Genomic DNA, 22082 nt, shown 5'->3' with positions numbered 1-22082 from the left:
TTTTGTGTGTGTGAATAGCATTTAACGTGTTTTAAACGTGACTTATGCAATGCAAGGCAACCCGTTTTTTGTTTTGGTTTCCATGATAACTAAATGATTGCTTTGTTGCTGGTCTTTTATTTTGGCATTTTTAAAGCTAAAAATAAACAACATAATTGCATATTTGCATTTGTGATTTGTTTTCCCGCTCATTTGTTGTATCTGTATCTGCGAGCGGAAGTCACAATTTCAGTTGCATTTTTGTCTTCTGTGTCTCGTTTTTGTTATTTGCTTTTTGCTATTTGCATACGAGCAACATTTCTGGCCGTGCATTTTCCGCTTTTGAGGAGCGGATGCAGGCGCATTCCAAAAAGTTGAACTAATTTATGTGATTTTATTGGCTGACCGACAGAGAGAAGCATCTGTGAAGTCTTTGGAAAGTTCACTTTTGTATATCTATACTAAGGAAAGAACAAGACTTTTCCCTAAATAAATAAATGAGTAATTTTTTAAGTATTTTACATTTAAATATATTTAAAATTTCATAAAACCAACACTTTCCTTGCATTAAATACTTATTTCCCCCGATTTCCCTCATTTAATCTTTGCTGATGCTAAAACTTAAATAGCTTAAGGCCAAACCCCTGACAGATGTTGGGATATAAATCCAATATTTTTGCTTCTCTTGCCAAATCTTATTCGGATTTTTCGATTTGACGCAGAGACAGCCAACAAAGACCAGAAAGCATTCGAGTGTCCCGCCGCCATTAAGTATACGCCGTGTGTGCGCGCCTTGGCCAATTAAGACGGACCATTGAGTCATCAGATGGTTAAATCTGGAAAAAGAATAAAGGCCACATGGCCACACATTGCGGAAGAATATGGGGTAAAAAAAAAATGGGAAAAAGGGAAAAGGGGGGCGTGGCATATCGCCAAGTGCACACGGCGAGACACGCGTCTCAGATGTTTTATGCTCATTGCACAGGTAAATGGCTGAAACGAGGCGACAGTCAGTCCAACTCCGTACTGGACTGCACTGGACCATTGTTTGTGTCCATGTCCATGGACATGTACAGGTTGCACTGTGCCACATTTCGCAAAAGGCGGCAAAAACAGCAACAGCAACAGCAACAGCAACAGCACAATGGGCCACAAATATTTGCCAACGTGACCGTGAACTGGCATAATGTGGCACGCGATGCTCATGCCGCGACACGTGCCGCATGGAGTTGAGTTCGTTTTTCTGCCCTGCCACCACTTTTCCCCCCGCTTAACAACACTTCACTTTCCGTGCAGATTTGCAAAAAGGATTTACACACCTTCTCACACCACATGCGACGGCAACTGTGGTTCTCTGCAATAAAATCGGCAATTAATATTTGAGTAACTTCTGTTCTTGGGGTGCGTGGCCCAAAACGCACACGCACTTTTGGTGCGGCCAGTTGCCTTGCAATATTTATGATGAAAGCCTTTCAATTTTCATAAATTCAAAGCCCAGTCTGTGAGGCATGGACAACTTCTAGCCGGAGGAGTCCGAGACGAGGAGCCTGGGCCCAAAAGATCAACCGAGATTTACGCAGTTAGGCTGCAAAATTTATGAGCTCAGCTGAGCCTTTTGGCCCGTAGTTGATGGCTATGTTACTTTTATCTGACCAGAAATTAACTTTTCGGTCTTGGGCCTGGGCCACTGTTGTTGGCCATAAATTTGCCCCGCTGAATGTGCTAATAACCGAGCTTGGCCAAGACGAAAGCGGCATAGAGAGAGAGAGAGAGAGAGAGAGAGAGGAAGTGGAAACCGTTGAAGTTTGTCCGCTAAGTTATGGCCATGACTTTTGGCCCAGGCCTGGGAAAATTTCTCCAGCCTCGCATCATAATTGGCATTTTCATTATCTGTGCGCCACAATGCAATGAATCCCAGTAATCTAGACACTTTTCACACGTTTAAGCCCACTTTAAATGCATCTATTTATATTCATGACAATTCACTTTGTTATTTGTTGTTTGTCATTTGTTATTGTTACCGATTTCATTTTGAATTGTCCAAATTGCACAAAAAATAGCTGACATTGTTGTACCCTGGATTAAGTATGATAAGGGGTGTATAGGAAATGAAGTCATTTTGTATGATATTAATTTATCTTACCCTTATGCTTAATATATATTTAAATGGTTTATATATAACCAAATAATTTAATTTCATTTCATTTATTTATTCATCTTTCACAATGAGTACTTCCTAGTTCAAAACCCTCCAATTTTAACTACATTTGAACCTGCTTTTATTGTGCACTCGTATGTATTTTTTAACGACTAAGTATTTCAACTCAATTTATTCATTTTTATTGCGGTTTGCTGTGTCCGCTTGTTCATTATAAGTATTACTAACCCGTTTGGTATGCAAAAACTCGGAGGGTAGAGGAAAAAAAAGATAATTTGTTTTGTAGTTTGTATACAAATTCCTGATATTGGCATGGCTTATTGTTCTGCTAAAGTGTGTGTTGTGTGTCTTTTTATGTGGGCGTGCCGGTTTTTATTTAACCAGCCGGCTCGCAAAAGCCAATCCCCCATCTCTCTCTCTCTCTCTCTGTCGTTTTGGCCAGAACAAGTTGGTAGTGCGAATAGTGGCAGTGCTACGTGCCAAGTATGTGTCATGTTCTTAATGGAGAGCCAAGCCGGGCTCGACTCGACTCGACTGACTGACTAACTGCAGTCAAGATCTGGCATATCGGTGTGTACAATTTATTATAGAATTAACCTTCAACTTTCAAATGCCGCTGCAAATGCAGCTGGCTTGGCTTAATGTCGAACAGCAAACAACAAATAACAAACAACAAGCCACCAAAAACGTGCATTTAATAGACCTTGGAATCGCTGGCAGGCGAGGCGAAAACAAATGGTGAGAAAAACTTGCTGCAGTCTCTGCAGTTCATTGACACAATTTTCATGTTTTTCTGTGTGTCTGTGTATGTTGTATTTTGAACTTTTATTAAACACAAGAGAGAGAGACACCGACACTGCGCCAATAAACAAAATGTGCATACATATACGTATATGTTTGCCATGAGAATTTCCATGCGCCGTGTGTGTCCAATCTCTTGCACATATTACACACAAATTTTTTCGATTGTTTATAGAGGCGCCAGGAGCTGGGGGCGGGGAAATCGGAAAATCGGGAGGAGAAAACCTGGCCATGATTTATGGCATTTTACGGGGGTACTTTAGCATTTTCACAGTCCATTTGGCTAATTGCTGGCAGTTTCAGCCGCCGGGCTCTTCGTATGCAAAACGAATGAGAATTTTTATAAAAGCATCAGCTTAATTCTGGGAACTCTTTTCTTTTTCTTTTACTATGTATATGTAGTACAGCCACTTGAGTTGATCCCCCCACTTATGTGGCTCTGCTTATTTTCACATTGTAAAGCGATTTCGTATCGAATTATGAGCTTGACATGCAGACAAATCCCTCAACATGACACAAAACAGACGAAAAAAGTTGAGATGTGGCCCTGAAAACTGCATACCCAGACATGGTATATAGACAGGCTTTGTTTTGTGGACTCCAAACTCTACACTCCACACTCCTCCCTCCTCTGGCATTTTAATTATAGGCCAAGCCTGGAAAAGCTTGGCCCTGGCAACGGCATTTATGATTGTTGCCAGTCAGGCCAACTTCGTCCACCTGTGTTGTGTGCGGACAAGCTTGTTGGCCGACAACAATGAACCCGGAGAGATTAGTGACAGAGCAGACAGCAGGGGTAGTTAATTAATATGACAGGGCATGGAATCAAAGGCAGAGAGCCAACAAAAAACAAAAAAAATGCCAAGTATTTAATGATGATGTTGTATGCCTGGCCCCATAATTAGCCAATTAAACCTGGCTTCCTTCCCTGCTCCATATATAGCTACATTCTCCCGTAGATCTTTCGTTTCGCTTTCGTTTGATGTATGCAAATGATGACTTTTGATGTCATTGAGCCTTTGGCACAGTTTTGGTTTCTCTGACGGTTGCATTTCTGCTCCAGTAAGCAAGACTCCATGAGATCTTTCGGCACTTGAAAGGGAAACATTGCCGAGCCGCCGACTGGAATTTATTATTATATTTTTTATTACATCGATGGGCAGCACAGAGCACGAGATTTACGATGTGCGACAGTGACAGATTCTTGTCGCGATTTGGTGTGATGTAAATTATGGGCGGCGTTATTTTAATTGGCAGCGAATTCTTTGGGTTATACACTTGGAAAAAATCCATAAAGATTGAGTCAACATTTAATGGAGAATCTCAGCTGCTGTCATAGATAACTTTTGCTGAGAGCTTGACTTGATTTAAGTATGAAAATAATTCTTTGTGATTGGTGTTACACCCCAGGGGAATATTTCACTCATTTTTTGGCATTTGTTGTGGATTTTTTCAGAATTTGACCTCACATTCCAAGCAATCCCCTGTTTTTTTTTTTTTTTTGGTTTTGTTGGCAGCTCATGTGTTTTATTTTCATTTTCATTTCAATCCGTTTGACACTTTAAGCGGGTTAATAAATTTTATAGCATTTCCAGTGAAGAAACGAGGAAGGCGCGTGCCAGAGCGATAGCCGTGAGCTCATTATCTCATTCGCCATATATCCAGGCGCTATATGTATACATTTAGCTTTAAAAGAGGCTTGGCTCGCCGCAAATCTCATTTGGGCTTAATTTACCCAAATCCTGAGATTGAGGCTAAGACGAAGACGAAGTGGGAGACGAACTTGGGACTGGGGCACACCTTTTCGCGTTGGCAGACGCACCTTTTGCGCTTAGATTGGAAAGGGGATGATATTATGCCCTGGGAAGTCAGCTCTCTAAATCAACAGCAGCCGTAAGATGATATGAGCGAATGTGACACCAGCGACCCGGGGGCTTGGTTTTGGTCTTACTCAGGCTCTTTGGCCCGAAGGTTCGAAGGACGACGATGAGGGTCGTCCTGCCAACTCAAACGGGACGCAAAAAAGGCCAAGGTGCGATCACGTGTGGTCTGGGCACAAGGAAGATGCTCAAATTGCGTATGTCGGGCACTTCAAAGGCTCACCCCCGGTAAACTAATGATAGACAAAAGGGCTGCGGAGCCCAAACAAGTGGTGGTGGTGTTGGCTTTTGCTCGCAGGCAAGTGCGCTTGCCAGATGGGATTAAAATTACCAAAGGACCAACCCGGGGATGGAGTCCTGGAGCTCTCCGACTGGCAGACAAAGCTGCTTAATGATAGCAGCGAAACCGGGCTTTGGCTTCCTCGTCTCTGGCTTTAGTTTTTGGCTTTTGCCTCCGGCCTCTGCCTCTCCTCCTGTCACCATGTTCGAAATCATTAAAGTGGATTTTTCACCAAACTAACCATGTGACTTCCAGCTAGACTCCCGGCTCCTTTGCCCTGACATCCCACCCAGGTTTTGGTTTCATTTGAGCTGGCAAAGCCAATTTATGAAATGCCACTGACAAGCGAGGCGGAGTTCGCCCTCGAGTTGTAAATCATTTTAGTTGCTTTAATGTAATTGTTCTTGAGGAGTTTTCAAAAGAGAAACTTGTACTTTTCTTATATCTTATTTAATGTAATTAAGAGTTTAGCTAGTTGCTTGTCTTTTTCAATTGCAACTATTAGTTTATTATCCTTAAGCACATTATTGAATATACATTTACACATTTTCCATAACTTATTTATTTCTCTGGGCTATCGGCTTTGGTTTTTGATTTATTATGGAAAATAAAACTCAACACTTGTCTATAAATCTCTGTCATAGTTTTTCTCTAGAAAATGGCACAAATGATGCAATCAAAATATTTGCAATAATTGCATTATTGACAGCACTCCGGAACGATTACCAGGGGATATGTATTTGTAGTCATGTTCGATCGGATTGATATTGGTAATCGAATCAGCTTTCGGCTCTTGATTGATGCCGTTTGACCCTGCAGACTGCAATTAGTTGTTAATTCATTTGCCAGACAAATTGCGTGGGGCTAAATTTGATTTAGTTTATTATTGCTTTTTGTATTTTTTTTGTTTGTTTGTTTTTAGGATACCGCATACGGTTTACGGGAGTTGTCTAATTGTTGGCATTATTATTATGCTGACCATTTAGTGTTTAATGGTGCGGCTAGCGAAATAAATAAATAGAATCCGAGAATCGCTGGGCGATAGGGAACTTTTATTGAGCCATAAAAGGAAATTTGGCCCAGCAAATTGCAGGAAGTAAATCAACGTTTGGCTGCTGCTGCTGCTGCTGCTGCCCCCGGAGCTGCGACAAATTGCAGTTTCATGTTTTTCTTATTCTTTTTGGAAGCCCAGCACGAGGAGTTGGCCAATCACAGAGTAATGCCCAAGTTTTATGAGCATTTAAAGCGCCAAATAAAACGCTACCAAAATCACATCAAGACGCAGAAAGTTGCCAGCCAAGTTGAGCGTAAAAACTTGTCAATAGATGCTGCTTGTCTCACTCTGCATTGGGGTCTCTTTCTATTATCCCTATAAATGCACTCAAAAAAATAATATAATGATATTAAAAAACATAAGATGGAAAGACCTTTAAGTCATCATATTGTTACTTTCCTGCTTACTGGATGTATTTGCTTATAGTTCTTGGTTACTATCTTATATATTTACTAATTTCAATCCTTAAATAATACTTTTAATATACATTTCTTAAACAGAACTCATAATTTTATAATTTTTAATACATTAATTATTTAACAACTTAACTTAGAGTCTTTATCCTTACATCCATGACTTTTACAGCTTCCTTAAACAATTTCCCAGCTACATTTTTAATCATTTTCGCTCAACTTATATATTCAATTAAATTTTAAGCAAATTTTAACAGAGTTTTCCCCGTGTAGTGTGCGTAGTTTCGGCACGTGAGCAATTTTCCGAAGGCAACATTTATTAGAACATGGCTCTCACAGACACACACACACACACACACACTTTTCCAGGCTGCAATGTAAATTTAGAAAATTGAAATGGCGCATTGCGTCCTGCACGCGCGTGAGTGTATAAGTGTGGGTGGGTGTATAAGTGTGTGTGTGCTCTTCAAGTACTCCCCTGTGGCTGCCTGGCAGATGGGGGCGGTGCAGTTTGGGGGGCGTGGCCGAAATACAATCACACTAAAAGGTGTTACACCGCAAAATGCAAACGTTTTTATGACACAGTCACCGCTGTACCTCGGCTCGAAGGCATTTCTTTTCCCCTTTAACTAGTGTCAAATGTTACCCGGCCCTCTTCCCGACCATTGGCATTTCCCTGGCACTTTTCTCCGATTTTCCCTCGCTTTTCCAACGGCTAACCTCCAACGCAGGCCGCACTTTGAGAGTCATTCCAGGTTCGCCCCATTTGTCAGGCACACACACACGCACACTCCTCTTTTATGGTCCATAAGATGTGCATAAATGTATGAGTGCTCAGGAATGTGACAGAGTGTGCGAGAGGTGTGTGTGTGTGTGCGTGTGTGCTTCTTTTTTTCCATTTTGTACTACTTTGTGGGTGTGTGCGTGCAAGTATTATGCGTGCTCAGACCGCGCACTTTTAGTTTACAAGAAATACACGAAGCACAATTTGATTTTCGCCAGAAAACTATAAAACAAAAACGAAAGTCTAAAAACGAGGGGAAATTTTGTGGGTGAAAGTAACGAATTTTGGGTACCCTGGGTTAGGGGATTACAGGGAATTAAATTGATAATTTGATGGCTATTACAAAGGAAAGAAAGATAATGATAGTATTAATCCTGAATGTGTTATTAATATACCTTAAATATGAGATTTTGTTACCAGGACCTTATAATAAGATGAGTAACGCCATAGAATTCTGTGGAGCTATCTTCAGGCTCTGTTAAAATTGTGCTCAAAAGCCATGCATCCTGCTATTATTTCATATCCTAATAGAGTAATGCCAAAAACTGTGCCTTGTAAGCTTTTAGCCTAATCCAAGTCGTTACCTTTTTTGGCCAGGTATCCCCATTGTTCATAAAATCGGTAATGCTGTTTAAAGAGCATAACAAAAGAAGACAATTCCTGCCGGGGTCGTACATGTATAGTGAGCTGAGTTTACGAGATTTCGAGACCTGTGACTTGGTGGGTCTGTCAGACGACGCCCAAAGTCAGTTTTCCCAAAAAATTATGTTTGCCGGCACAAATTATACGAGCTTTTGCTGTCCAATGTTACCGATGCTCCGGAATGCCACTGCTCTTGCTGCTTTTACCCAGTTTTTTGTCATCGTACCCCCCACAACCGATTTTCCACTCCTCTTGGTTTTTCCTGCCATTTGGCATATTCAAATTGGCAACAATGTTGCCCCTCAAGTAACAACAATAACAATATGCAATGCGTTCCGCTGTTGTCAAGTCTTGTGCTTGAATTCCCTTTCCGCTTAGAGCGTGTGTGTGTGTGTGTGTATTTCCCTTTTTCCTGCTTTTTTTCATAAAATTTGTATGCAATTTTATGAGTTTTGTGCTTTTTACATGCGATGCGTTTGGCATTCTCGTTGCGGTTATTTCAGCGACGTGTTTACGCATAAAAATTTTTCACATTTTTTTGCTCCAGCCCCTTTAAGTCGTAAAATTTACGTTTTCTGCGGTTAGGAGGGGGAAGTGCTCTATAGAGCGGCCACAAAAATTGGTGAAAGTGCAGCTTAAGTCTTTGGCGGGGAAATTTCCAGCAAAATGTTTTAGGTGCTTTTAGTTTTATGCACCCCACTCCTTAGCTGTTTGTTTCATGTTTTCTACTTGTTGGGGGTTGGCAACCCTTCTTAAGTGAGGGGGATGGGAAAGAGTGTTGTAAATAAACATCAACCCCCGCCGAGAGCCGGTCAATTGAGTAGGCCGCCGCTGTTTGTGCTCGGTAATGGCCATGTTTTGCGCCCCTACCCCTCACCTGAGGCATTCTTTTGGCCCGCTTTTCCCTGCCTGTTAGTGGCATATAAACTGGGTTTTAATTTTCTAATTACACACGGCAAACAAATGAAAATTTATTGTCGGCAGGCAGGGTGTGCCGCCTACAGTTGTGGCAGCAACATTTATGCAAAGTCTGTGTCTGTCCGTGTCTCACCTTTCCCGGCGGTATCTCCTCTCCCGGGGGAAGGTGTGGGTGTTGCTGTGTGTTGCTGGGTGTGTGTGCGTGCAACAACCCCCTTTAACGCACACACTCCCCCACTGAACGAGCATTTTTATATGCCAAGGTAAGGGCTCAAAAAGCCGGCAAAATTTATATATATTGTAATAATAAAATAAAGCGCCGTGCAAACAAATCGTAAAAGTTCACATATCCCCGACCAATTGGCGGGGGTTATGGCCGTTCCTGATGTGCGTTTTTAATTTAACATTTTTGCGTTTGGGGTTCCGAAACCCCTCAAAAAAAAAAGAAAACAAAAATGCAGCACTTTCCTTGGGGACCCATGTGTGCCAGGGAGGTGTGGAAATGTCTCCTTATGGTTTTCGCTTCTTTTCCTTTTATTTCATTACATTTTGGCGGAAGTGAGGCGGGTGTATTTTATAGGGTATCCCCGCAGGAAGAATAAGCATATATGCTGAGGCTAAAGAATAAAAACGGTTTGGTTGTTGCCGAGAAAATCAATAAAGTTGCATGCAAAACTACAGGATATTCCCCGATCGGTTACTAGATATGTCCTTAGCATCGCCATTTCTTTTTATCTTCGTCGTTGTCAGAGCCTGTTACTGTCGCACACGAGTCCTTGGGGAGGACGCATGACCTCCCCGTCACACTTGGACTTACACATGCTTTTCCTTTCCGTACTCATTTTCCTGAGCCTTGCGTTTTTTTCTCTCTCCTGTTTTTATTTTACGGTTAAGTAAAAACATGCCACACACATGGAGGCCGGGTCGGAAAAAGCGTGACCTTAGAGATTTGTATTTCGAATATTTTCATGTGCAAGTCCAGCCGGGGACTTAATTTATATGTGCCGCACTATAAACGAAAAAAAAGAGAGAAGAGAAAGAGAGAGAGAGAGAGACCCCGAGCTCTGGCTAATTTAGTCATATTTCCATTTTTTCCCCGCTTTTCCTTTAACCTCTCTGTGTGCGGCATGCATCAGAGCGCACATTATGGCGGCGTCTCGCACTTTTCACGCTACACTGGCCACGTTCCCTGCCAGGATATATAGTTGTCCTTATTTTATTTGCATGTGTATCTGTGTCCTGTGTCCTGTATCTGTGTCTGTGTCTGTGCCCCGGCGGTCTCTGTGGTCCCTTGTGGCTTTCAATGCGACAAAGTAGACAACACATTGGGACAAGGGGATGTGGCCCAAAGTGAGTGCTCAGCGCTGGCTGACTTGGCCATAAAACACTAAGTCCTTTTTGGCCTTCAGTAATTTTCTTGTCTTGCCCATAAATATATTGCTGTCGCTGTCAGTAGTGCGCACATTTTAGGTTTGTTGCCCAAACGTGATTTTATTAAAAAGTTGTAAATTCCCCGGCCGTCTTTAGGCCTTCGATGGGAGTGATGGTGGGTGGTGGTGGGTTATGTTCCGGTTGCTTTGATGTGTGCACTGAGGGAAAAAGGATGTTATTTATGATGTCAAGATTGAAATACTTAAAATATGAAGCCTTAACTTAACTTAACTTTTAATCTAATCATCTTTCCTTATAGTTTCCCTTGTTCCTTTGAGCCTTTTCTTCTCTTAACTCTACTAATTTTTCCCTGTATCCTGCATGTGTTTTTATTTCGTTTAGTCCTTCGACACTTTGGCAGCACTTGAAGCAGCGTCAAAGTGCAACTCATTAGAGCTAAAGCGGCAACTTGCCTGCTAGACATGATTAAGTGCAATGAAAATGGGTAAATGATGCTCTTTCCTGCCCATCTCCCACTTCTCTCCCCTCTCCACACACACACACACACTCAGGGAAAGGAAAAAAGGGTGAAAAACAGGAGACAAAGCAGCGTGCTAAAGTGTCAACAGAGTCCTAAAGTGTCATTGTGTGTGTAGGTGTTTGGCTCCTGCTTATCTCCTTGCAGTTGTCAGCTGAGCCTCTCTCTCTGTGTGTGTGTGTGTGTCGCTCTCAAGTTGCTGCGAAAAGCACTCAATTAAAAACATCAAATGCTTTTCTTTAGCGGCAAACACTCGAGTCCTGGGGGCGCAGATCAAGGATGAAATTAAGGAGAGCTCACACACACATTATAGCGTCCTTTTGTCAGCAGCTTGTTTATTCTTATTCTACGGTTTTTTTTTTGTGGCTTTAAGCATTTTTATGAAATACCAAACCTTGTTTCGGAGAATATAATGAAAATGCATTCCCTCAAAAAAAGGTTATTAAAGCTGAAAGTGGAAAGTTTCTCTCAGGATAAGCAACTTGAATACTACCCTTTTTTCTTAATATTTGAAGTAAAAAGTTTATCATATAAATATCTCTTTCAAATCTTGATGTATTAATGCATTTTGAAAGAATTTCTGACACTTGTAATAGCTATAAGTAAAAGGTATATTTTATTTTCCTAATATATCCCTCAATTTACAACTTAATTTATGCTTTTAACAGCCTTTAAACACGCTATTTCCCGGTGGTTCATTTCATTTTCAATTCGAAAACCAAAGGCAAAGCCAATGCCAAAGTCGGTGAACCTTTTCGAATATGAAAGTCAGCCCTTTGGCGCGTGGTCTTTGTTTGACTTGCTGCAGAGCCCGGTCTCTGGTTTCACGTGTTAGCACCCCTGGAAACCTGGAAAACTCAATACCCTATCCCCCCCATTCCCACCCTCCCTCTAGTATCCTTTACTCCTTTTTCCTGCTGCCTTGTTCCTGGTGCCTGGTTTCGATGGCAGCAGCAGTAAAATTGCTTGCGGTTAATTGTTTTTCACGCGAAAAACTTCAATAATGCAGATATTGGCTGGCTGTTAGCCGGGACTGAGACCGTGGAGGGTTGTGTCGCCCGGAGGGGCGTCAGGCTTGGCTTGCCGCATTGTTGCAATTTATGATGTTGCATGCATTTTCCTCGCCCCCCCTTGGCTTTCTCTGCTTTGTAAACACGAAAAGCTGGCCAATCGAATCAAAAATGCCGACAAAAGGACTAAGGAGAGAGCGAGGAAATCCAATAAGCATTTTCATTTGTCAAGCGGCGACCATGCGGCGTATACGCAATTTGTTGAGCATTTTGTTAGCCACGAAAGACTCTTTCGGTTCGGTTCGGTTCCGATCCTGTCCGAAGCTCCGTTCGCTTTGGCTGCAAATTCAATTTATTGTAAATATTTTTGCGCCAAAGGCGAAACTTGCAAATTAATTTTTTCGCTTGCCGCCCGCGGAAAATGCACAAGTGGCCAAGGAGTAAAAGTGGAGTAGAGTGTTGCGAGTGCGGGGGAAAACATACAAATAATAGAACAGAAAATAAAATAAAATCCAATAAAAAGGCAACAAGGAATCCGGCAAGAAACCGAAAGAAGGCAGAGATGAAGATGAAGAAAAAACCAACGCAACTTTATCAAAACAAAGTAGGAGGGAAGGGAAAAAGAAAGCAAGCACAGCTGTGAGCGGGAAAAAAAGAAAAACTCGGGGAAAACGAGCGCGAAAACGAAAACTCTATTACAGCCACAGTTGTTGCTTTTTTTGCTCAGACTGTGTGTGTGTGTGTGTGGGAGGGGTGTCCTGCAGGCTTTTCTGCTGCTCAAGTAATGAGAAACGCCAACAGGCTCGCAAGGGGGAAAGGACCCGGCGACAACATCGAGGGATATCCTTCGTGGGCTTCGCAAGTTCCTGCAATATTTATTAAAGTCGAAAATTATGAAGCCCGGAGTGCAAATAAAGCCGAGGTTCGACCCTCAACTCAATTACATCGCCAATGATGTGCGACGTCCAAGAGTCCTGTGGAACGCTGTCCATTTTCATGTCCAGTGTCGAGAACGCCTCTGTGTTTGTTTTCATCTCGTTCTTTTTTTATTTTTTTGGGTTGTGTTTTCCTTTGCGAAAAAGGCACCCTGCACTTTGATTGTTTTCCTTGATGTCCCCGGGTTTTGTCTTTATTTCTGTTCACTGTGATATTTTCGCCTCCCTTGTAATCAAATCGAGCAAACCGAAAGGGACTTGCCCAATATTTTGATTGTTTTCCCTTTTTGCCACAAATTAATGGCCCGCAAGGCATTCAATTAGTCAAGCAATTTTCTATATTTTCCAATGCCATTTCGTAATATTTATTGATGAAATTGTATTTGTTGCACAGGAAGAAAATACCGAATGTTGTATTTATTTAAATTTACATTCAATTATTTGTTTATCATAACTAATCCTTATTTTTCCTGCTTTTTTCTTTACAGGTTGGTAACCAGTTTGTAAGCCTCAGTACATATCCTTTTTGAAGTCCTGTTAAGTATGCTTTAAACACTTCTCCATTGGGGAGTCAATGCATTGTCCTGTCGCCGTCTATGGCGGCTGGCTAAAATGCAAATTTCTTGGCCAAACAACAACATGTGCTGCTGCTCCGCCGTGCCTCGTTTGGGGGGAAAATGCATTCATGGGGCCACAACTGAGGCAACTGAGCCAAAGCCGGCAAATAAACACTATTCCGTCCCCCTTTTAGCAAAACAGGGGGCGTGCCAGTCAGTCTTTTTACGAGGGGGCAGTGTTTGGGGTGGCAATGACTAAAGACAACAAGCCACATGTCAGCCTGGCTGCAGCAGCAGCAGCGGCAGCAGGAACCTTTCGTGGGCAGAAAAAGCAGCGAAAAGGGGGTGTGACTGGGAAGCAGAACCACAGCAGGACCCTCCCCTATTGCAGCCAGACCCTGGGGCACTCCCCAATCAACAATCGACGTCATCAACTGCAAGGCTGGACACACACACACAGAGAGAGACTAGCACGCGATACTGTGGTTTGTCATTGCCGGGATGACGACGTCATGATAGTGGCCCGGAATATGGATGAGTTGAGCCAGAGTCCCGAGACCCGAGCTCAGAGCTCCGAGTTCCTAGTTCCGAACGCCCTCCGGCTCTGTTGGCTTAGAAAGTTCATTGTCTTGCTTACAAAATGGAAAGTGGTTTGAGGGAGGGGACGAGGCGGCAGTGCATTTCACGGCAATGGCTTAAAGCTTAAAGAGGGGTGCAAATTGCAAATTGCATGCAAAAACCTGAGACTGCATTAGTCTCCTGATGCCTAAGGGCATATGCTGTGGATCCTGGATCCAGGATACTGTCTCTCCCCCGCCCGACTATAGAGACTAACCTCATTTCACAGTGAAAAGAAGTTGAGGCTGCACATTGTATAAGCCGCCTGCAGACAATTGAATTTTAATTTGTATAACTTTAGTGCCAGACGGGGTGTGAGTCCCCTCTCTCTGGCGCCGCTTTTAAAGTCCTTTCTATCATTGAAGCGTTGCCGGCGGCCATGCAAGGGGAATATTTTACATATTTCATGCGACGCAGGACCCTTCGTCCTGCACTCCCGTTTAATGGAGTCATAGAGTCATGCATGGGCTCAGGCCTGGGCTCTTTAAGCGCCCGCCACTAAATCCTTTTTGGTGTGTTTTTAGTTTGCTCCGGTCCGTGTGTCGGCAAAACAATTTGCAAATTGCTGGCCAAAAAATGGCGCCACAAAAGCTCACCTGTAAAGCCCCGCATTGCCACCCCGTGTGTGCCATCGCCATCAATTCAGGAGCAATTACAAAAGACAAACGGAGCAAGGACCCAACATATATACACACACACACACATTCCGGTTGCACAACAACAATGGCACAACTTTAACGGCTGGTCGCCTTGATCATTATCAGGCAGAAGTCGTTGGCCAAGTGCACGACACGGGGAAGGACCAGGAGCAGGAGCAGGACTCCGCAGGACTCCGACGAGGACGTGACTCTTAAGTGACTGCTGTGGTGGCGTTTTGTGGCCATGTTTTGGGGTGTCAAGCTCGACTGCACAAACACAATAACACCCAACACCCAGGCCAGGATACTGAGAGTGCGGCACAGAGAGTTAGAGAGTCTAAAGTGAGAGAGAGATAGAGAGAGAGAGAGAGAGAGAGATAGCTATCAGGCTGGAGAAAGAGACAGCACATAGGCACATATGCCAGTGTTGAAAACAAAAGACTTACAGTGCAAAAATCAGGTGCCAGGACACTAAATATTGAACCTGAGCTAAGGTTCGAGGGAGTTTTGAAATATTTTGACTATATAAATAAGAGAAATATATGAATATATAAGGGGATAGATATATCCCTTTAAGTAGATATCTACTAAAATCAGGCTTAAGAAAGATACAAAGTCAGTGTCCTTTTAATCTTCTAAAAGATTTAGTATAAACTTAAACTGCTCATATGCAACAACATTGGCAACACCTGCCATGCCACACACACTCACACCCACTATCCATCCCCCTACAAAAAACATGCACAATAAAAAAAGAAGAAGAAGTTGGTGCAACAAAAAAGGGCGGGCAAAGTTTAGTGCTTTTCATAAACTAGTTGCCGGCGAAAAGGGGAAGAAAAAAAGGCTGAACACAGGACAGAGAGTCGAGCTTCCTTTTATTTTCGAATTTAGTGCCGCTGCGGCCGTTGGCCCGTCTCCTATTATTACTGCTATTATTATTATTATTTTTGGGCCCAGTTGTTGCCGTTGTTGTTGTTGTTGTTGTTGTTGTTGGTGGCACTGCTCCTGGCACAGGAAACGTGCGACGTCATGTAGGCGCGCCAGTCAGACGCCTGAAAGTATGCCTCAGCGTTTAGTGGCAATATCAGCAAAAACACGCGACGAGGGGAAACAACGCGAAAAAGAGGGAGGAGCAAAAAAAAAAAAGTCCTTTCAGGGGGAAAGGGGGGTTGGTGGCTCGTGCAAGGACTCCTAGGCCTGGCGTCGTCCTGCTGCTGCCATTGCATGTTGTCGCAAGCCTTTCTGCCTCACCTTTTATTTTAGTTTTCGGCCAAAAGTAAACAAAAGAAAAGCGAATTTTTCGTTTGGCCGCAAGAAAAAAAAACTTTCGTTAACACGAGAAATTGCATGCAACAGCAGGGGGAGGGGCAGGACATGGGGTGCCACTTTTTTCCCCTTGGTTTTAGTTTTAGTTTCAGTTGCCAACCGGCTGAAGGTTATTGTGGCAAATTGAGTTTTTGCATGAAACTTTAAGCGGCTTAAAGATTAAGTTAGCAACCAAGAAAAAATAAAACCCCATATATGGAGCTTGGAGTTTGGAGTTTCTCCAAGAAATTGCCACTAAAAAGCAAGCTTCCCTCTAACTCCTTCGCTCCTCGTTTTTATTTATAATTATTATGCAAGCTGAATACGAAAACAAAGCCAGGAAGCTGCTCAGGAAAGGACTTAACACTCTTCAGGAGTTTCCAGCTAATACGGGGATAAAAGTATTTTTATACCCTTGCAAGGGCTTTATAGTTTTAGTCAGAAGCTTGAAACACTATGAAGGAGTTATTTCCGACCCCATAAATCATATATATTCTTGATCAGCATCAACAGACGAATCTTTCTAGACATCTCCGGAAGAACAAAATTTTTTTTTAATTTTTTGTCAAAATTTTCTAAGGTTAAAATGGTTAAAAATGAGGTAAAATTCTGATATTTTAAAATTTTTTACTTGAGTATGCAGATTTATTAAACTAATAAAAACTAATATGGGACAGCTTTCCGAATTGAAATTAATGCATTTTTAGCTGAGTTATGAAATTTTTAATTTTTTGATTTGTTTATAAATATCAAATATTTGAAGCTTAGTTATAATCGGTTTCTTATTCAATCTTTTAATTGAATTGCCAAATTTGCTTTGAAAATGGAAATACTTATATTTATGAATTTTTAAGCTATTTTCCCTTAAGACACACATGGCGTATACTTAATTTAAGGGTTTTCACGTTAAGTATACGCCATGTATGCTAGATTGATATTTAATTAAAAACTAGTTTTATACCCTTTCTGGGTATTATAATTTCAGTCAGGAGCTTGTAACGCAATGAAAGAGTCATTTCCGACCCTATGAAGTATATATATTCTTGATCAGCATCAAGAGCTGAATCGATCTAGCTATCTCCCGTCAAAATCATTTTTTTTTTTAAATTTTTGAAATTTTTAAGAGTTTATTCACCATTTAAATTGTCAAAAATAGGAAAAATTTTGAAATTTTGTAATTCTTAAATTGAGAATGCAGTTTTCTTACTATAATAAAAACTAACATAGGACTGCTTTCCGAATTCAAATTAAGGCACTTTTGGCTTAGTTATGATTTTCTTAAACTTTGATTTGTTCGACAAATTGTAATATGAAAATATCCACAAATATTGCAACAAACAGTGAAAATATTTCAAGTTAGATTTCCGATTTTATTGTATAATTTAATTAAAAACTGCAAGGGATATAATCTTCGGCTTCCCAAAGTTAGTTTTCTTTTAACAATATTTACATTACAACTGCAAAATTTGTATTATTTGCAGAACAGGATGCAGCATTTGTTAATTTACAAAATCTTAAAGATGTAACTAAAATATTTTACAACAAAATTATTTTTTCGAAATTCTACAAGCATATTTGCAAAGCTAACTTTAATTCTCTGTTATTACGAAAGTACATCCTTTAGCTAATGGTAAATTATTTTTATCATCTCCATGAATTTATTTTTATCTGTTTTTTTTGGGTTGACTCTTTCCCCTGCTTGGAGCAGCCTTCTTCTCATTATCATTCCTTTTAGCCCACAACGGAGTCCTTCTAGGGCTTTCACGTCGCACTATAACAGCTGCATAAATATTTTTCCTCAGCCATTTGGCTTTTATTGGATGCCTCTCAGTCCGTTCGCCTTTATCTCTGGCAGTGTTTTTGTGCTGCAGAGATGGAAGTGCATTGGCCAATTGTAATTCAAGTCGCATAATTTTTCGGCTTATTAAATATGGTAATGCCGCATTGCCGGCCGAAACCGAACACCTGCCAGTCTCTGTCGCCGTCGCTGTGGCAGTCATTTTTGCCTATTTGTGTTAATAGTCAATGGCTGCTCACTGGGGAACTTGGCCAAAAGCGGATGCTCTAATGAGTCATATGCCACACGGTACGTAGTTCGTCTATCTTCATGTGTGTGTGAATGCATGGCGTCAGAAATTCATTAAAGCCATGATTGTAATTTATTCTAATGGCATTTCGGTGTGCATTGCCGGCTGGCTGGTTGGCTGGCCAAAAGGTTACGCAACCCGCCGCCAGCCTCGCAAATTGTTGGCCAAAAAGAACATTTTGCTGTTGCCACTGCCACTGGTGCTGCTGGTGCACTGTGAAGTCGTTATGGCCAGGTCCAGGCATTTTGTTGTGATTGACGGCCCAGCCAGAGAGCTCCAGCTGCAACCACAGCGAGTGTATGCCACATAAGTTGTTAGCTCGTTTTGTGCACTGAAAATAATTCAAATGTCATCTTGTAAATATTGCATAAAATACAGGGAAAGTAAAAGAAAGAAATGGGATACCAATATAAGAATCTTCTACCTTTGGAAATCCCTTTTTTTAGAGATTAACTTCCAATGAAATCGTTACTCCATTTTAAAATCTAGAATACAGAACTATCTTACAGAAATTTATTCTTTGCATTGTCTTTTATAGATCTTCAATATCATATTTTAACTAAATTACTTAATCATTTTTATTTTTAATAAGACTTTTTGAAGGCTAAATATATTTTCTTTATGGCAAAATATAATTCAAAAGAATAAATGATATATCAAATTTATATGAATATCTACCTTGAAAATAAATGTATATCTCAAATAATATCTATCAAAAGACGCTCAAAAAATGTTGTATTTGATAAATAGAAAATATTATAATTGTTTATCCATTTTCACTCAGTTTCATTGACATTTTCTCGCAGTGTGCGAATGTGGGCCCCACATTTTCGGGTCAGCCCTGTTCTTTGTCATCATCATCATCTGCCGTACTCTCTGCTTAATTAGCGGTCTTGAGCTTTGACTTGGGAATTTCTCACGAGCTAAAAAATACATATATATACAAAAAACTAAAACGCATTCGCAGCTAAAAACTGGTTAGTCGTATGAACTGATTTATCAGCTTTTGCCTCTTTTTTATTATTATTTTGTTTGTTGTTTTCTGAGGCTCCTATAAATATAAACAGCGTCATGCCTGGTCGTAGTAAATCGATTGCAAAGTTAATTCAATTTTATATATACAAAGCTGAAAGATATAAATATACATATATGAGAAGACAAGTTGCAGCAGTTTGTTGCCAGTTGAGTTGAGAGTTTCTGGTGGCCAGTTTCGGACTTTATTTCTTTTATTTTTTGGCGCGCTCCGAGAAGCCGAAACAAGTTTTTTGTTTATAAACAGATTTCGTTGTGCCGTCAGTTTTTCTTATAAACAAAAGGCTGAGCTGGATGCTTCGCAAACAAATGACATAATTTGATATTCAAATTCCGGCACAAACAAATTTTAATTTGAAAAGAAAACGAAATTGAATTTCAATTTCAACTACCTGCCTCCGGAGTGGCTGTCCAACTGACAGACTGACTGACTGACTGTCGCCTCGCCTTCAAAATATGCTAATAACGCGAAATGTTTTCGTTGCCTCTGATATCATGATGGTATTCTCGGCCATCTCTCCCCTGGGTTATATAACTCATTCGGTTATTCGGTGGTATGCATATTATTTTTGATAAACTGAAAAACTGGTTTATGAATGCCTTTAACTGTTAGACAAAGCTCAAAGCCCGTGGCTGATGTCATCGCACAGCGATGAGCAAATGCCAAGAGCACAGCACAGTTGGAATTCTTTAGATTAACCGGCGATTGCCTGATCGATTGCCTCGGATCACTATCGGAACATGCCTCCTTCTCAGCTCAATCGAATTGAAAGTAAAAACTACACACATGATTCACATACTACGTAGATATCCACAGAGTTAGCCAACAAAGACTAATGACTGGTGACTGATGATGGGCAGGGATGTTTGCCAAGACGAAACACTTGAGGAGCGGCTAAAATACAAAAGGCTAAGAAATTCCATCGAGGTTAACTGGCAGGCAGGCTGCTTACACTGGATTATTTATTTATATGCATTCGACACATAATGAATCATTTAATCGATTTGTGTTTAGCTCAGATTTGCAGAAAAAGCAATTGATTATAGAGTAAAGTTCTGGGAATGTCTGAAAAGATCTCTAAACTTATAGGTAATAAATGCTTTATAAAATGTTTAAATGCTTGAAGAAATTTCACAGATAAATCTATATTTTAGGATAGCTTTTATAAAGTTAAGAATCATTGATCGTTGGCATATTAAATTTCCCTTTAAATATGATTAGGGAAAATGTGAACTAAATGTTGAAGATCATGTACATCTTCATAAGATTAGATTAGGAAATTCATCTTGGTATGGGATAATTTATACTAAACATAGACTTGCCTGATTTATTACCACCTAGTTTTTGAAAAAGCCTTGAATTTTGTGTACTCTTTCAACAGTCTATGTACTCCCCCAAGGTCTAGGGTATTTAAATGCCATTTGTTCCGAGAGAGTGCTACTCGCTAATTAAATTTGCATAGGCAACGCGTGCGAGTAAATAATTCTCCGTTCTTGACATATGTTCCAGCTGCTGTTTCTTCTGCGTGAGAATGTGAATGCCGTCAACTGGCTGCGGGTTGACTCACAGAGTGAATTGGCCCCCAATTGTTTTTGCTGATATATTCCAGCTAGGTTCACACACACAGAGCAGAGATGATTCCGATGACTAAGTTCAGGGGGGAGATGAGCTCCCAATGCAATTGCACAATGAGTCAGGGGAAAAGTTCGTGGAAAACTTCTGACTAGAACACAGAGAGAGCCAATGAATGGGGCAGCAGCAGTTTTGAGTCAGACGCCTTGGAATCCGCTTTACTACTAAATTGTATACAATAATTTTCATGCAAATTAAATGCCGGCATTGTTTTTTTAGTGCCGCTCGGCCATTTAAGAAATAATAACAGAATCTGCAAAGTTTCAACATGCTTTAATTATTTTTCTTAATTAAGCCAAAACATAAATGTTGGGGGAGGGGGATGAGGGTGAGGAGCCTGGGCTGCCAGCAGCTGTATTAAAAATAAACACAAATTATGAACCACCACCCCCGACACACACACACTCTCTCACCCACACAGATACAATGGCAATATGAGGCGTCAAGAAAATGTTTAATAGGCGCGATGAAATGAAACTTAAACAAAGAATTTTACATCCAACCCGCTGGCCAAACAGCAAACACATGTTCCGCAGATAGCTACAAGTGCAGGCATATATCTTCCCTTCATTTTGGATTTTTAAAGTCAGTCCCCCTTCACTTTTTAAATGCAGAGGGAAAATTAAGATATACTTCTTTTAGATATTACTGATTCATTAATTTATGCTGTAATATAATTTTGATATAGTTTCTACTTTTAAATCCAATTAAATACAATTTAATAAGCTAACTCTATAGCCATCCTAAATGCGTTTAGATTACATTTTCAACCTTTAAATTCTCTTGAAAATGCATAAAATTTCTCTCGCTGCATCCCACTGACATATTCAGCTGCCTGGCTGCATTTTCTGCTGAATTTCAAGAGTTTTTGATTAATTGCAGCAATCTAAAGGGGGAAGAACGCCCAGCACGACAGCCAAGACAGGCGACTCGTGCCCCCGAGATGCAAGTACCATAACCAGAAACAGAAAAGGAGCCCAAACTCGATGGATGCTGCTGGCCCCCGACTCATTACCACTCAATCTCTTAAGCATGCCACGCTGCTGCACGTTGTTGCACAAGAGGCTGTTTATTTTAGAGAGATCTAGAAGGGGGGAAAAAAACCGCCTTTTTTCTGCCACATTTAGCTCTGGATTTGTGGCTCAAGGTCTCGCTATGTTTCCTGCACTGTGCAATTTCGGTGTCATCGCCAATGCCGCCTGCCATTTGTTGCTGGCCAAATTGCAACATAAATCTGAATCTGAATTTCTGAATCTCCTCCTACTGCCGCCCGGCTTTATCTATTTTTCAGACTGACAGCGCTCTCGTTGCGTTCGGTCTTTGCTTTCGGCTTTTGTTTATTGATGCTGTCCAATTAGGGGCGATATTTGGCACACTCGACTGGTTGGCCAAACAAATGTTAGTCTTGAATTAATTCTTTAAATAATTCACTTTGTCGAGTGGCTCGAG

The 22082-nt window shown here is 41.1% G+C and overlaps 1 protein-coding gene across 8 annotated transcripts in view; it reads left to right on the top strand.

The window, feature by feature from the left end:
- Positions 1-22082, top strand: part of LOC110191559 (Krueppel-like factor luna) — a 142505-nt gene that overhangs the window by 64950 nt on the left and 55473 nt on the right. The window contains exon 3 of one of the 8 annotated variants that reach the window (XR_015270524.1): positions 13252-21716. The exons of the other annotated variants lie outside the window; for them this stretch is intronic. The gene's annotated coding sequence lies outside the window, so the exon portion shown is untranslated. Of the gene's footprint in view, positions 1-13251; positions 21717-22082 lie in introns of those variants that run through there. 8 annotated transcript variants of the gene reach the window in all.

Source organism: Drosophila serrata, unplaced genomic scaffold, assembly GCF_035046125.1.
Source record: "Drosophila serrata isolate PLE 108 unplaced genomic scaffold, ASM3504612v1 contig_184, whole genome shotgun sequence".
NCBI lineage: Eukaryota > Metazoa > Arthropoda > Insecta > Diptera > Drosophilidae > Drosophila > Drosophila serrata.
The sequence above is the reverse complement of the archived record's forward strand: the minus strand, read 5'-3'. Positions and strand labels throughout refer to the sequence as shown.